The sequence below is a fragment of the Epinephelus moara genome, chromosome 24 (genome assembly GCF_006386435.1).
Source record: "Epinephelus moara isolate mb chromosome 24, YSFRI_EMoa_1.0, whole genome shotgun sequence".
NCBI classification, from domain to species: domain Eukaryota; kingdom Metazoa; phylum Chordata; class Actinopteri; order Perciformes; family Serranidae; genus Epinephelus; species Epinephelus moara.
Window position 1 is genome coordinate 49064950 of NC_065529.1, and position 16953 is coordinate 49081902.

Below are 16953 nucleotides of genomic sequence, written 5' to 3' on the forward strand. Positions count from 1 at the left end.
AGCACCCTGAAATTGATATTCATACAGTGACACACATTTCCTGCTGGGAGACAGACGCTGAGCACGAGCACAACCTCGTACCATCAGTCACTGAGTTGTGACAAACTCGCCTTGTGTAAGAGGCACTTGTGATTGTGGTGTTGTTTTCCAGCCCTCAGACAGACTCTACAACTTCTTCAAGGTTTTACCAACTCCACCTCTCCATGTGTCTTGAGGGTGGTGGAAGGAGGATGGAGCTGCTTCACAACATTAAAGGGATAGTTCAGATTTTTTGAAGTGGGGTTGTATGAGGTACTTATCCATTGTCAGTGTAATACCTACAGTAGATGGCTGTCAGACACAGGCAGGAGTAAAACCACAGAAGCTAAGCAATGTACTACTGTGGTCAACACACTTTCACTCCGACCTCATCACATATTGACGTTTGGTCATGGACTTCCCACATCAAGATATGGCGTCCAAGGTACCCTGGGTGTGTTGGATGCTAACTTCAGCCTGTTACATGCATTGTCTGTTTTCAAAATACACTTGTGTTTTCACAGGAAATGTACAGTTTGCATTCTGTCTCTTTCAAAATAAAAGCACTACGTCACTACAACACCACCAATTGACTTTTTTTTTCTTAAACAAGAAATGAATATGGTTGGGTTCAGGACAAAAGAACAGGGTTTGGCTTTACATTTATACAGAAAGCAGACACTAGCCTCCCGGGTAAAAGTGTTAAGTGTTAAGACCTATCCACCACCCCTCCCACCGGCCCTACTCGGACATGCACCCCCTTAACTTTCATTCTTGTCCCGCCGCGTTTCCCTATTGTGCCACCGAGTCTCAATATGTTAGCCCTGCAATACTCTGGCAACCTGTCCAGGGTGTACCCCGCCTGAAAACACAAAAAACTACTGATTGACGCAGCAGGTCCTGTGTTTAATGAGGTTAAGTTGCTGTTTTCGTCAGTGGAGTTTGGTGTCTTTCAAGAGAGCGATATGACGGCTTCAGCATTGGTGTGCTGATAGCTGATGAGGTGGTGTACTAGAAGGTAGATGGGTAGGTTAGCGAGGAGGAAGTGGGAATACTCTCCTATATATTCCAATGGCTTTTTGGCTGATAGGTGGGTATGCTGTAAATGTCCAGAAAAATAGGTGCGTATAACCCATATACCTGCATATACCCTCCACTTCACTACTACATTACACTACAGTACTACATAGTATTGATTTTCTTAAGGTGGCTAAAAAGTGTTTTGCTGCTGCCCCCATCCACAGCAGTACCTTGTGTAGCCTCTGTGGCGAACTCCAGCTTGCTTCTCCAAACTGAGGGCATGCTGACTATCATAGGTAAAACACTGACTGTAAATAAGTGCCTCATAAAAATTCAAACTACCCCTTTATTTCCTTCACCTGACTCCAGAAACACTGGAACTCACTGAGTGCTTCTACGAAAGACCTTTAAGCCTTTAAGACTACTTGTGATTTCCACTGGTTGACAAAAGAAGTTACTTCATGCACCTTAACAGTTTCCCTTGAAATATATTTTCAGTTGATTATAGGAACCATAGACTGTATATAAAGATGGACGGCATGACAGCTATCCAGAAATGAAGCCAATATATCTCCATCAGCTGCAGTATGGGTCATAAACTCCGATGTTAGTGCACGTCAAATAATTTCTTACCAAAGTTTGTGTTATTTTAGGTCGTTCTTATCACACTGATGTTTGTCCAAGTGTTTGTGTTCCTGATAAGTTTGGTTCTAATCACTTATATGATGCTATAAAAAGGGGGTTTGATGACTTGATTGACAGCTGTCAATGGCTGTGTGTGCCATTTGGAGTGTTCACTGTATGGGTGGAAACTTCATACTGCAGCAATCAATGCTGCGCAGACTCTCCAAATGATGTCACCAGCGCAGGGTGGTAGCAGCTGTACCTGCAGGGATATCTTGGCTTCATTTTTGTACAGTGGAAGTAAGCTGAGACGTGTTGTCCATCTTTATATACAGTGAATTTGACAGGACGCAACAGAGAAAGCCCCTGATCCCTTTAAGTGAGAAAGAGTTGGGATTAAGTCGAGGTTAAAGGAGCTCAGGGTGACAACGATCAGTGGCCATGGTTAGATCTGCAGAGGCATTTAGAAATGAAAATGCAAACCTGCAGTGTGGAGTCACTTCTGCACAACATGACATCATTGGGATTAGAATGTTAATTAAATATGACTGCATCACAGGCTGAAGGTTAGCAGGTTGTGTGTTGAAAGTGGGTTAGGAGACATAAGGCTGTGTAACCTATAAGCCCTCATCAGCGTGGCCTGTCCCGCTTTACATGCACATCACCACCCACACCACACACACGGGTCTTCACAACCAGAAGGCTTTACGGCAGCTGCACGCCCCCTTTACCAATGACACACTACAGCTTTACACACAGGGCAGGTGGGTTACATTATTCCTATAATATCATATCAAAAATCATTCCTGGAACAGTAAGAGTGTAAATGATTCATATAAATAAATCATGAGCAGGAGCACGAGGAGAGCAAATAAATAATGTCACTCTCTCTGTTAAACCTAAGAGAGGTTGGCCAAAAGGTAGGAGCATTAAGTAATCAATGACCGCCTTCGAACACTGCTGGCAGCGCGGGGGGGCACAGAGGATTTATTTCATATCAGACGTCAGTGAAAGCAGAAACCTCACCAGTTGGTGGAATAATTGTTGCACTACGAGACTGGAGCCAAAAAGTCTTCTTGTACTTTTAATGCATTGAGAACACTTTGTCTCTAACAATAGAATGTCTCATAGCTGCATCGATCCATTGCAGATGTGTTGTAGTGCAATAACAGAAGAGCCTGAGTTCGATTTTGTTTTGCTATTTATTTGCAAATGCTGAAGTGGTTGGAAAAAGAATCCTGGGTTTAAATCTGCAGCCAAGAGTCACATTAATGATCAAATTAGCTTAAATGCTAAAAAATATTATAGAGAGTATGTGAGAGACCATAAAGATTAGACAAGCAGCAGAGACTTTTCTTTCCACTGATATATGTGTCCCTTTAAAATGTCTGCTGGAATAAGTCCATTGTTGGCGATGAGTCAAGTCACTGAGCAGGACTGTAATAATGGAAACATTAGATTTACCAAACACAATGTGATGAAGTACTTTAATTTGTTGAGTAATTAATTCTCCGGAGCAGCAAAAGAAACAGACATTTTCATCTTATATCTATAATGATATTCTTAAATGTATTACCAGACAATGTCACACTAAAATGGCCACTTTAGTGCAATCTGATGAAATCCAGCACAAGTGTTCGTGTTCTATGTTCACTGTAAACGTGCTGCTGTGAGCCAACAACTGTGACCAGGACACTGCAGCTTAATACAGTATATATGTATATATATCTGTAGTGTGTGTGTGTGTGTGTGTGTGTAAGAGAGAGAGAGCTTCATCCAGCTGAGCGTAGGGATTTGACGGGTGAAATTGAAATATGAAATGGCTTCATAATCTCTCTGCCAGACAAAGACAGGAGAGCAGGAGGTCAATCCCAATTCACACACTCTTTGTTGGCAACAACTCTAATGAAATTTGGTCGGCTAAAAAAAGGAAAGGAAAAAAAAAAAAGCCGGGCCAATATCGTTAAACAAAGACCACTTTGGGAAATAAAAGTTGGAGGATTGAATTCAGCACTGAGCACACTGGACAGCTCATTCACCCCGTGAGGGAGAGAGAGAGACACGGAGAGAGGGAGAATGAGATTGAGGGAGGGTGAGAAACAGTGAACTGATGAAGCAGTGCCCACAGAGATAAACAAGGAAGGGATGAGGGAGACAGGCAGGTCTAAATTGAAGAAATAAGGAATGAAAGTCAGGTTGAAGAAAATGAGAGGAAGGATGTTTTATTTACTCGGACGTGCCCAGACAGCATTACCAAAAATACTAAATTTAGATGAATGACACTGACACAGAAAATGAACTTAAAAGTTCAGTGTTCCACTGTCTGTGTTTACTGTGCAGAGGACGTCATTTTCTGATGATTCAGGCCTAGTCCACACGGACCCATGTACTTCTGAAACCCTGTTTTATTCTATGCGATTTGGCTGTTTGGCCACACACAACCGCACTTTTGGACCCCCAAAACGGAGTCCAAGTTTTTGGAAGACTCCAGTGCCAGCGGCGTGTAGATAGGATAACCGCAGTATTTTATTACCTCTCTCCATTGATTGACGTCAGAGCGACAGTAAATAGCTAGTGAAATGGCAGACCAAACAAACATGCTGGTGCTAACTTTATTTGTGAGCGTGCTATCTGCTCTCTTTGGATGGCATATCCAGCTGCTCGACCTAATTCAACAGCAGAGGCGCCTGAACGACCAACGAAGGAAGCTGCACCTGTTGCTAGCTACCTCAACTACACTACTTTTGTGGATCAGGTTGTTTTTATTTTCCACACTTCCCTATTCTGGTATTGACTCTGACTTCTGATTGGTTAAAATGGCCTTTCCATTAGAAGTTACATCGCCACCTACTGCTTTGGCATGTGTATTACATCACTTGGGTTTTGCGGTTTCGTGTGGATGTCATATTTGTTTATCACACCACTCGTGTGGACGAATTTTTTTTGGAAACCAGAGCCCGATAAACAATTTCAGAAATACACGGGTCCGTGTGGACTAGGCCTCAGTGTTTGGAGGAAAAACTGAGATAATTAATATTCACCTCTTAAAATTAATTATTATTTATGTACCTATTATTATTATTACACTTTTTATTGACATATGAATATGACATAATATTATTTAACTAATCAAAGCTGAATCTAATCATATCAGCTTTGAGTTGCAACACATCATTCCAAATATTTTTGCTTAATTTTTGTATTGGAAAAGGCACTCGTGAAGGAGGTGAAGATATACCGATCCAATCGCATAAAAAAGTCGGCATCATATGTCCCTGCAAACCACAGACACAGTACATTTGCACATATGCAATATGTTATTATGTAGCGGAAACACAGAAACTTTGTGCTGTGGTTAACTAGCCAGGTAGTCATTCGAAAGCTGTCTAATACCGCCACTTTGTCAGTGATTTTGGCGTTAGACACCGGACGCCAAAAGTCACCTTTTACAGAGGTATGATAGGCTGCAGGGCGGCGGCAGTTTGTAACATGGCTGGACAGAACCTTTCGCAGTGTTATGATACACCGCTGGTCAGCAAGAGGGCACCTGTCGTGACAGTATGATGCACAGAGGGACGGCATCAGTGCATATAACATGGCTGGACAGCACCTGTAGTGGCAGTATGACACGCTGCCAGTAATGACATAACGTAAGGAGCTGGAAAGTCACTATGGTGGGGCAGAAGGCCTCAACAAATCCTGGACTTTCACCCTGGAGCCCAGTGTTCGCTTACCGTGATGTTTCTATTTCTAAACCTAACCATGTGCTTTAGCTGCTGGTGTTGATTGTGTACCTAACATATGATATGTAGATGTGAAAGGCCACTGACAAAGTGGCGATAGGTGACGACTTGGGATGAGAACGTGTTGGGTCAACATGTGGTTACGTTTGGGCATAAAAACTTTGTCGTAGTAATGAAAAGATCATGTTTTCTGAACAACCAGTTTCAGGGGCACAAGCTGGAAAACTAGCAGTGGGTCGGAAGAAAACACCTTTGATTGGGGACTATGAAGCTGCTGGGGAAAAAGGCAATGACCGGCTAAGTGACAATCAGTTTTGTTGTTTGTTGGTCTCGAACAGTGGTCTGCAGCTTGGCAGGCGTCTCGTTCAGGTATCACACCATCCACATTCCCCTCCACCTCAAGTCAGCTCATATGCTTCATTTTAGAAACATTAATATGGTATGTATAAAACATACAAATGTCATAGATGGTTTTCAGAAATGTACAATGCCAACCTTTTCTTCTGGTGACTGAGCTGGATTCACACTGACAACAAAGACTGAGTAAAAATGGCTCAACAGACTCCACTGTAACACACACATGCACACACACACCATCCCTGAGCATTATTACAGTAGGGAGTCTATAAGAGGAAAGCCAAAGTGTAATCACCTGCCTCAGGAGAGGAAAAAGAGAGAGGTGGAGAGGAGATGGGAAAAACTGGTGAGGATAAGAAAGATAAGGAGGAAGACGCAGGGTTAAAAAAAGAAAAGGACAGAATGAAATGATGGATCACTGGTTAAGGAGGAAACACACATAGAAAGCAGCAGAGAAATGTGTCTGACAGAAGACAAAAGACTGATGAACGCCATGAAAACATTTTTTTACTGTCGGCGTCTGGTTTTCAGATGACACGCCTGGTATGGTGAAATGACCTCTGTATATTAAATGATGCAGAAGTTAGAGGAAGTAGTTTGCTGAACACCTTTTTTTCTTATTAATATTTAAATTTATGCAGCAAGGTGCTAAAAAATCTAATTAGATTTTAGTCCACAGGGGGTAGTGTGAGTATGATTTGATTCTTTTATGTACAGTGTTTAAGTTATTATGTTTATACAAGAATGTGGCTAGGCACAGACAGATGGACAGATGGACAGACAGGGCGACGCCATCCGTAAAACGTAATAAACTAAATGACCTCATGTTAAGAGGAGGCAAGCAGGCAGCACATGACTTAAAATGACTTCATTCAAGTTGAGTTAACAAGCTACAAATGTTAGAGATCCCAAAGTGCACCTGGAGAGTTGTACTGTCTCTATTCCTGAGACAGTTTAAGGACACACTGAGGTCACCTCCAGCAGCAGGAACATTAGGTTCACGCTGTAAAGCCTGTATCTCCCATCAGGGAAACATATTGCGTGCAAATGTGCTGTTTACAGTACACACTTTGCATGAGCTGATCCGTGCTTAGGAGAAATGTGAGGTAATTTTCTGAATTGCAGCTTGTAAAAATCTGCTGTTAGCAGAGTGTTTTCCAATGTTTTGAATTTGAATGCCTCAATAAGCAGCAGAATACTTTCATTTAGCTCAAGAGCAGCCCAGATTCTTAATATACCAGAGTTTATCATGTGCCTCACATGCAGAAACGCCAGCTGCAAGTACCGCAAGCACTTGTTCAGTATTTAGCATAAATATATACGCATTTAATTATAAAATACAACATCAAGGGATTATTTAGCATATGTAAACGCCTACATAAATAAATGAAAAAGCAATGTGGCCATATTTAGAAACAACATCGCAGAGCTGGGGAAGAGAAAATGTCCATGTTCTCTCTGAGCAGAATCACAGCTGACTGCTCAAATTAGACATTTTTACCCTTTAGTGGAGCTTCACAAAAAAAGCTTTGACAGTGTCCTTTTCACTTCCACCTCACCATCAGATTGACACGGCCCTTTTCACTTCCACCTCACCATCAGATTGACAGTGTCCTGGCCTCTCACCAACACATTCAAGTGGCTTGTTTTTAGGGCTGGCTCTCCACCATCCGCTCTGCCCTGACACTGGGAGGATTAACCTGGAGGAAGGATAGAAATGGACTCGACACGACTGAGATGTGGATTTCTGACTCTACATCTGGGTGACGTCCCAAACTGTTGTTTTGCTGTCAGTGATGCTGATAGGTTTTCAATGTAGTGAGTCCCCGGGGCCCACAGGTGTCATCTGAAGGGTCCCTCATAAAATTTGTTTTTTGACAAATTATAGTGTTAAACTGGTGTTTGATGTTATATGGCTCTAATTATGGCTACATTCTTGAATGTTGAAAATGTATCTGAAAGTTTAAATAAAATCTTAAATTTACAAACCATAGACTGTATATGTATCTTTACACAGAGTCTACGTACAAAACATGAGACAAATGTCACATCTTGGCTGAGCTGAGAGCACCAAAATCATCTACCTAGTATAAGGCCAATCAGATGTGATATGTGATTGTGATTTGTAATAATCAGAAATAAAATGTCTATGGACCTTTGACAGTGCTTTTAAATTCAATAAACAAGTTAGATCAGTAATACAGACCAGCTTTTATCAACTCAGGCTTTTAGCTAAAGTAAAGGGCTATCTATCCCCCCAAAATCTAGAGAGGGTAATCCATGCTTTTATAACCTCACGTCTGGACTACTGTAACTCGCTTTATGTCGGTATTGACCAGTCACTGCTACACCGTCTACAGCTTGTCCAGAACGCAGCAGCCCGCCTCCTCACTGGAAAGTGTAAAGGCAAACACATCACACCAATCTTGGCCTCGCTCCACTGGTGTCCAGAGCGTTTTAGAATTGATTTTAAGATTTTATTGATTGTTTTTAAAGCCCTAAATGGGCTGGCACCCCCTTATTTAACCGAACTCCTGCACTTTCATGCTCCCTCCAGAGCCCTGAGATCGGCCAGTCAGCTATTACTGGCTACTCCTAGGACTAGGCTGAAGACCAGAGGTGACAGAGCCTTTGGGGCGGCTGCCCCTAGGCTCTGGAATAGCCTGCCCCTGCACATTAGGTCTGCCCAGAGACTGTGACCAAAACAGTAAACAACAAAACGGGTCTTGCAGGAGATAGATGATACGTACGGTTAGAAAATGGCAGCAGCCAGTGAAAATGTTAATTCAACAGGGCGCGTCCCCCGGACAGTAAAACATCATCGCTTATCATCGACATGGGTCAATACAGTATCGATCAGTAGCACAACCACATTATCACAGTGTAGTATTATCAAGGGGGAAACACGTGGCGCGTGCTCTGGACGGTAAAGCGCCACCATCATTGACATGAGTGAATACAGCACCTGCCATCACAGCAGACACTGCGCAGCAAGATAACAGAACATGTGTAGGTGTATCCTACATATTCGGGTGTATTTTATGAATCCTAAAATACAAGGTCATTGTCTAGCAGCGGTCTGTTGGGACCTCTGTGCTGCCCCGCCATCTTTACCAGGAAACGGCAACGCAATGAGCCGGGAATGAGAGCAGGTGGTTGAATGGGTGTTAGATGTATGATGAGTAGGGGTGGGGGAATAAATCAATACAGCATGGTATCTTTGTATTTTTGTGTGGCAATATTGTATCGTCACACAGTGTCAAGTATCAATTTTTTAATTATATAAAATATCAATATTGTAAATACAAGTTAAACTTTACGCAGCCCACTTGAATAATATAATCAGTTGCTTTTTCAGTCCACTACACACTTTGCTGCAAAATAAATAAATAAATAAAAAAGTGAAATGAACTGATTGAGAACTTTTTCTTAGTAGATAAAACAGATGTTGACATAGTTTTCCTCTGGGACATTATTTGCAGTTTAAACAGGTAATAAAATTGCAATATATATTTTATGGCAATACCCAGCATATCGCAGCACGTTTAAAATCACATTAATATTGTATCATGACTAAAGTATCGTGATAATACTGTATCATGGAGCCTGCTGATTCCCACCACGAGTGCAGAGCAGTATGATATTAACATCCAAAACACAAGTTTCACTCTCAGCGGTTTCTGTGACATGAGAGATACTTTCAGAACTAGTAAAGTCACATGACACCACTGTTTCAGCACCGACTGGTTGTTTACAATGTAGCATGAGGGAAAATAATAGAGGCCAGTTATAGAGGATGCATCGATGGTGAGTTTACTGTGTCTTTTCAGATTTTAATACATCAGGGATGCTGATGCGTACTGCAGCATCACTGCACAGTGGTGGTAATGGTGGTGACCAGTTGGCTTCTGTCATCTATTACTCTCTTTATGCCTCAATTACATATGTAGGCTATTAAATGATCAAAAATGGAATTACCAATTATCTGAATTTGACTTTAGTTTTAATAACAGTATCCTTTTTGGCTTTTTGTTCCACAAAAGCTTTTTCACAGACTCTTTATGTTGTCAAAGACTTAATTTAATGAAACCACAAAATACTCTTTTTTGTTCTGTTTGAAAACTCAAAAATGCTGCAACGGTTTATTTTACAGTCTTCCCATAAACAGTCAATCAAACCAGTAACATTAATTTGATCCTCAACCAACCAGGAAACATTTAATAACATACAGCCATTAATAAATTATGAATCATTATTCAAAGTGGCTCATGTTGTTGTTTCTGTAGACTCCCCCCACATGATAAAGAACAGTGGGATACGTTATTGAAATGCATGCTACTGCACTTCAGTGACCTTTGGACCAGTGATGGTGGTGTTTGACTATTGGATGGCTGACTCAGCACTTTGAATAAAACATGTGATGTGGGGATTGGAGGACCCTCTGAAGACACTGTGTCACGGATGAGTACTTCACATAACCTCTCTCTACTCTACATTGCTTCTTATTTCTTTTCACGTCTTCATCCATCTCTACGCTCCTTTTCTCACCGAATGCATCAAACTGTGGGGTTGAAATATTTCAGGTTGCAGGTGATACATGAACCACTGGCAGCCAGGACTGAAGAGAAATGACTGATCTCTGCACCAGTGTTTGACTGGAAACTGATTATCTCATCACGGATTGATTTTATGTGTTGAGAAACCAAGTGCCTCACACACACACACACACACACACACGCCACTGTCTGCAGCAGCAATCAGATGCTAAATTAGCTGTTGTGAGTTTGCTTGCATGTGTTATCTGTGTCATCAAGCGATGTGACAATTATTTCTGTTTACAAATTACCACCACGAGAGAGAGAGAGACAGAGAGACAGAGAGAGACAGAGAGAGACAGAGAGAGAGAGAGAGACAGAGAGAGAATGTTTCTCATCACATATTCACCCTAATTTACCCGGCGCCCTTTAAATGGATGACCAAGGCTGCTGATGGAGCAGAAGGAGGCTCTTGTTCATCTCTTCCATCAACATATTTCCAGCCTTTGAGTTGTCAAACTGGCGACACTGTAATCTCAGACTGCTGCACTGTTTAGCAGTAAACCAAGGGAATATCTACACTGTTGTATATTTGAGTCTTCTGGACTGTCGTTTGTTGTTTATCTCTATAATTCACATTTATGAATTGCTTCATTCGGTTTTTAAGCATTTTAGGAATCACTTTGTAATAGCTTTAAAAAAAATGTTCTTATACTTCACCCATTAAAGGAGCTATATGTAAGAAATCTAAAGCAAATAGTCGTAAAATCCTCCTAATATGTCACAGAGACTAAGGAATAATGTTCATATAACATACTGATCTCACCGACAACAATAGTACAGCCAGAATATTCGCATTTAAAAATTAAATTTTACGGTCCGCAAATCATGTTTATGTTTTGAATTTGTGTTTTGGCCTGTTGCGCCACCCACCGCCGTCTACCAGTCACGCAGTCAGTAGAGTCTCAGCATCAGTTACAGTTACGACTGAGCTACAGCAGCACGGCAAGCAGCATTAGCAGTGTCCCGGTACATAGCATTAGCAGCCGGCTCCTCCTCAGCTGTATCCCGGCAGCAGCGTTAGCAGCAGAGAAGCCGGACTTGCTCGAACGGTCCGCTGGAAAACCGAAGATCAAGGACGCAGTGACGCGGCCCTGCCACGGCAGCCGCCCGTGGGCAAACAAATCAGTCTCCAGCGTGCCGCTGTCCAGCAACCTCTAATCTGTAGGGGAGGGGGGGGCAGACACGACTCGTGGCAGTATTTTGAATTTGAGTGCAGTAACCGTTTTGGCCACATTCTTACATACAGCGCCTTTAAATGATAATTGGTAAATCAATTAGTCGGGCAGTGTACCCTTGAATTCATGAATTCCGGCACACATACTGATTTACTGATTGATTGGGGACCACATTTAACAACAGCACAACCATATCAAAACATCCATTTACAAACTCTCACACAACTCGTGCAGTAGAATCCATGTCTCATTTGTCCAGTCAGATTCTAACTATTTTCAAAACACATACATTTTCACTAAAAAAAACCTCAGTATTGGAGTCTGGCTCCAAAGAGAGCAGAGATAAGTTTACTGTCAGTCCAGTTTTAAATAGTAAGGTTTTAGTGAAATGCAAGTGTGGTTAGGTTTAGGCAAAAAAAATCTTTCAGTTATGGTTAGGAAAAGGTCATGTTTTGGCTTAAAAAAGAACCCCCGCTGGATAGAAAGATGTCCCAGTAAAAACAACTGCTTTTCATGCCACTGTCCCCGCTGGAAACACAGTGATGGGTCACTACAAAACACCCACTTTTGGGGTCTGAAAACCAGCTGGAAACACAACAATGATTTTCAGCGCTTCTATGATTATATTCACCCTTTACAGCAGGCACATCCTGACAGCTGAGAATATTACTGTCAGGTATTGTCCCCCCTCTATTAAATGTGAAAGGAGGCTGAAAATCACAGGACATGTCTGTTCTGATGATACAAGTCAGCGGCCCTGAAATGTGTGTTTCTCTTCTATAATACACATTCTAAATCTCGAAGGAGACGTCTTTCCACATACGGGCTTACCTTCGCCTTTCAAACGGGGCAGAGCTCTGTGGGAAACAGTAGGAGAGACACAGCCCGAGGGGGAACCGGAATCTGACACAATAGCAGAGGGAGAAGCAGGTCCGTGGAGCTGTGCGCCGGATGAAAAAACAAGTGCGCCACACCGAATGCGCGCCGCTACGGCATTGCTTTGGGTTGTGAGTGCGCATGACCTGCGTCTACATTGAAAGTAATGGGTTTGTGCACGCAAAAGACGCTACATCTGAACATCCCCCATGCACACACACACACACACACACACACGCTTTAACCAAGGCGAGGGCCAAAATCACCCAGGCGGCCCACCTTTGTCTTAGATAGGCAGGGAAAACCTTAGTATGATATCCAGTGAATTTGCATTCCACAAATGATGTTACATCCTTAACATACAGTTACATAAAAAATGGAAAGTTACTGTGGTTAAGTTTAAGAAATCGCACAAATCCGAATGTGCAACTCTAGGAGAAAGTCCAGTGCAAAGGTTCAGTTATTTGTCACCCGTCCACCACCCCAACCTGCCTCCATACAAGCGCTCGAGACAGCTTCCTTGTTTACTGCCATCAGTGCATTGGGCACATGATCGCAGCCTTTCAAAATACATGGGCTATGTACAAATTTGGGTGCATTGCTTTGTGTAGGAAAACATACGAAAAAGTCATGAGAATAGCCTGACTTTTGGTCTTGAACAATGGTGTGTAGCTTGGCAGACATCTTGCCTAGGTGTCACGCCATCCACTCCACCTCCAGATGACAAAGTCAGCTCATGTACTTCATCACTGTAGAAATGTTAATATGATACACATGAAACAGACGAATGTAACATATCTATGATTTGCAGAAACGTACCATGCCATTATTTTTTTCTTGCGACTGGAGTGATAATAGAGAAGATCGATATCACACTCATGTCCGTGCGGTAACTATGACGCTACAGCCAGTTAGCTTAGCTTAGAACAAATACTGGAAACAGGGGGAGACAGCAAGCCTGGCTCTGTTTGAAGATACTACAATGCACCTCTAAAGCTCACTCATTACATAAAGGATACTTCCACATGTGAAATGGACAAGCCGAGAATCAAACAACCCGCTCTACCCTCTGAGCCACAGCTGCCTCAAAGGCAAAACAAAACAAAACAAAAAAACATAAAACCAATTATGGCCATTTCATGCTGGATCATGTGCCGGACTATTTCTTTGCTAAAAGTGACTTCCTGGAGTCTGCTGTTACCGAAATGTGGTACTGCTCCTTTCACAGTGACATCAGTGTGATGTGGTGAGAAAGCTTTGCTGCTGGAGAGAGGCCAGCTGAAAGACTATTTCCCTACAGTGGGATCAATAAGGTATCACATTATCATTAAAGGAAGCATCTACGGAGCCATTTTCTTCTAATGGCCGCACACTGTGGTGTTCAATAAATGCTTTGGCTCAGAGAGCTGAGGATAGTGCTTCACATTAAGTGGCTGAAATTTTTAAGATCTCTGAGATAGATGGTGTTGGATAAATGAGAGCAGCGTTATCGTCAGAGATGAGTGAGAAAGATGGGGACGCACTTTGAAACAGATTTTCTTACTGATTATCTTTATAATTTTAATCTTCCTCTGTGTTGTTGTGTTGTTAATGTGACAGGGATGGAAACGGACAATGATGATTGATATAAGTGATGTAATATTGCAATAATTTGTAATGTCATACAAAGAGTGGCCTCTCCAACCTCCGGCCTCCATATTTCACACAAAACACAATTAAAACAACACCTGAACAAATATAAAGCTTTGTGTTACCAAAACTCAGAGAAGCACAATCCCCCATCTTAACTGTTTAGCTCAGCTGGTAACCTCCAGTGTTGTATTGAATCATTCATCAGCTTCTAAATTTGCTTGCTACTGTAACCCATGTCAGAGCGACTGCAGGCTTTGTCTTTCCCATTTGGGTCAGAGTGAAGCCCTCTGTTACATAAGCCCAGCTCTGTCTGCAGGGGGGGAACAACCCAAGGCGTCTTGGTGGGAGGAAAAGCAATACAGTCTGATTTACTATTCAGCTCTTCAGGGAGAGTGGGAACTCCACCTTCATCAGGTCAAGCTAGTACTTTTGTAAAACATCTACCCATCTACAGCATCTGTAGGTATAGAAGGAGAGATGTGGAGCAAAATGAGTCAAACCCCCATAGTTGCGTAAGTGCATTAGCAGACTGAGGCCTCGGGACGCCACACAGAACACACTGAGCACCATCGCTGTCTGTAAAAGCCTGATGCTGCTCTGACCACGGTGGAATTTAGAGACGACTCTGACTCACTTCTCTGTTTCCATTGTTCTTAAAAACAGGTGATACTGAAATAAGTAAAAGGAGATAATGGTATTATTTAACATAAACCTGCAGGTCTGTAATTCTTCACTTGTATAAAGCCAAACACTGTGAGGCCCCACGGACACCACAGCATTTTTTCATAGCTGAAAACGCCAGGTGCTCCTCAAGAAACACGCAGCTGGGAGCGTTTGAGAGCACTTTTGAGGCGCAGGATTTTTTCAGCTGAGACGCTTTAGTTGCGTCTGGTTGCTGTGATACAGAATATCCATGGAAGTGCACATGTCAGCACAAGGCAGAGTACTTGCTTTAGAAGAAGAGGAAGCTGAAGCAAGCAGGAAGAGAGGTTGGACCCGCCGGTCTGTGTGGGTCCATGAGAGGAAACATAATATTAACTGATTTATCCTCTATTGTTGTTGTTATTCAGAACTTGCACAAAAGATGTGACTGTTTGTCTTTGCAGTATTTGTATTGTATTTGGTCGTCACTAAGAAGGAGCATCGCAGTCGTTTTATGTCGAGTTTCTCATTTCTATAACAACCTATCTGCATGAGATGAACCGCAGAAGAGACACATGAGATAATTTGAAAGTTGTCCTACTGAGTAATGATGTTTTGCTTCATCCTTGATCAAGAGACTTCTAATAATCTTTTATTATAAATATACAGGTATAAACACGCATAATTCTTGCAAACTTTTTCTTATCCATTTTTTTTTTCAATTGTATTTTCCTTTATTTTGCAAAAACTCTGTATCCTAAGTCTGAGCAAAACTAGTTTTCATTCCATAACAGAAGCCCCCTCCAACAGGTGACCTCATGCCTAATGTGGTCACACTCTGAGTATTTCAAAGCAGTGACTGTACAGCAGTGCTGCATATCTATAACTCAACACTTTGAGGTTTGAGGAAATGTGAGGGAGAATATAATGTGTTTGTTTTATACTGAACATGACTCACTCAAGTTCAGGCACAGTTTGTTCCAGTATACATCATAACACCACACACACACACACACACACACACACACGGAGGCTGGCTCTCACACAAACATCAAAAAACAAACAAAAAGGTACATGCATCCACACACACCCACATAAAGCTGATGTATCCAACTTTTTAAGTATTATCAGTAAAAATCTGGCTCTTCAGTAACATCTACTGGCAGCTGTGGGGAACTACAACGTGACAGAAGGCTGTAATTCATACCAGTATTCAAACCATCTACCCAACAATAAACTGGGATGTATCCATGACTCAAACCTGACTCTGTGATACAACAAATACACAAAAGTCAGCATGCCTCACATTCAGTGGTTCATCTCATCATCATCTCTGTGATCATCTTTGTACAAAGTGACAAATAGCTGCTACAAACGGCTAACAAGCTATGTTGCATTAGCACAACACTTTAGCTTACGTGGCTAACCAGAATAAGAGGAGGTGGTTTGTGGTAAAAGCGTAACCATGAATTAAAACAGAAACTTGTCACAATTTCAATCAGCAAATTGCAGAGGACATTTTCTCTTGGCGTCCTCCTGAAGCTCTCGCAAACTCTCTCATGATGCACCAATGTTCACACAGGGCTGCCAAACGTTCTAGTTTTCCCGGGAGTGTTCTCTTTCTTTCTTGAACGACTGTCCCAGAAAATAGCTATCCTTTCCCGGGACACAAATTGTCCTGTTTTTTCTTGGGTTTTTGTTTGAGAAAATGTTCTAATTCAGTCCGTGACAACTGACGTGCTGTCAAAGCCTCATGGGGGCTGTAGTTGTTGAGCATTAAAAACTCCCTTGCTGTCTGCTGAGACTCTTCCAGAGAAAAAACACCTGACAAATGCAAATTGGAAAACTTTAAAGAAATGAGTGCAAGTTTAGAGCTACAATGATTAGTCGATTAATAATTTGAAAGAAAATCAATCGCCGACTATAGATAAAAAATGGTTGGACTTGTGTGTAGCTAAATGTTAACTTCAGTCACAACCTAAAAAACACCAAGGCACACTGTTTTACAAAAATAAAAAAGCCTTTATTAAACTGGCTTGACACCTACGCGTTTCGATATGTAGTCTTCATCAGGGCATCAATCACCAACTATTTTGATAGTTGATTCATCGTGTCAGTCATTTTTCAAACAAAAATATGACAAATTTCTGCTTTTTTTTGTCATTCATGCAGCCTGTTCTCATTCATTAATGCACCAACGTTTGTACATATTCAACGTAATCATGAGCCAGTAATTTGTGCATCATTCATGTATTTCAGAAGGCTGTG

The 16953-nt window shown here is 41.9% G+C and overlaps 1 protein-coding gene across 1 annotated transcript in view; it reads right to left on the reverse strand.

Annotated features, from left to right (window-relative positions):
- Nucleotides 1-16953, reverse strand: part of LOC126385738 (dedicator of cytokinesis protein 3-like) — a 305180-nt gene that overhangs the window by 228425 nt on the left and 59802 nt on the right. The gene's annotated exons all lie outside the window — the stretch shown is intronic.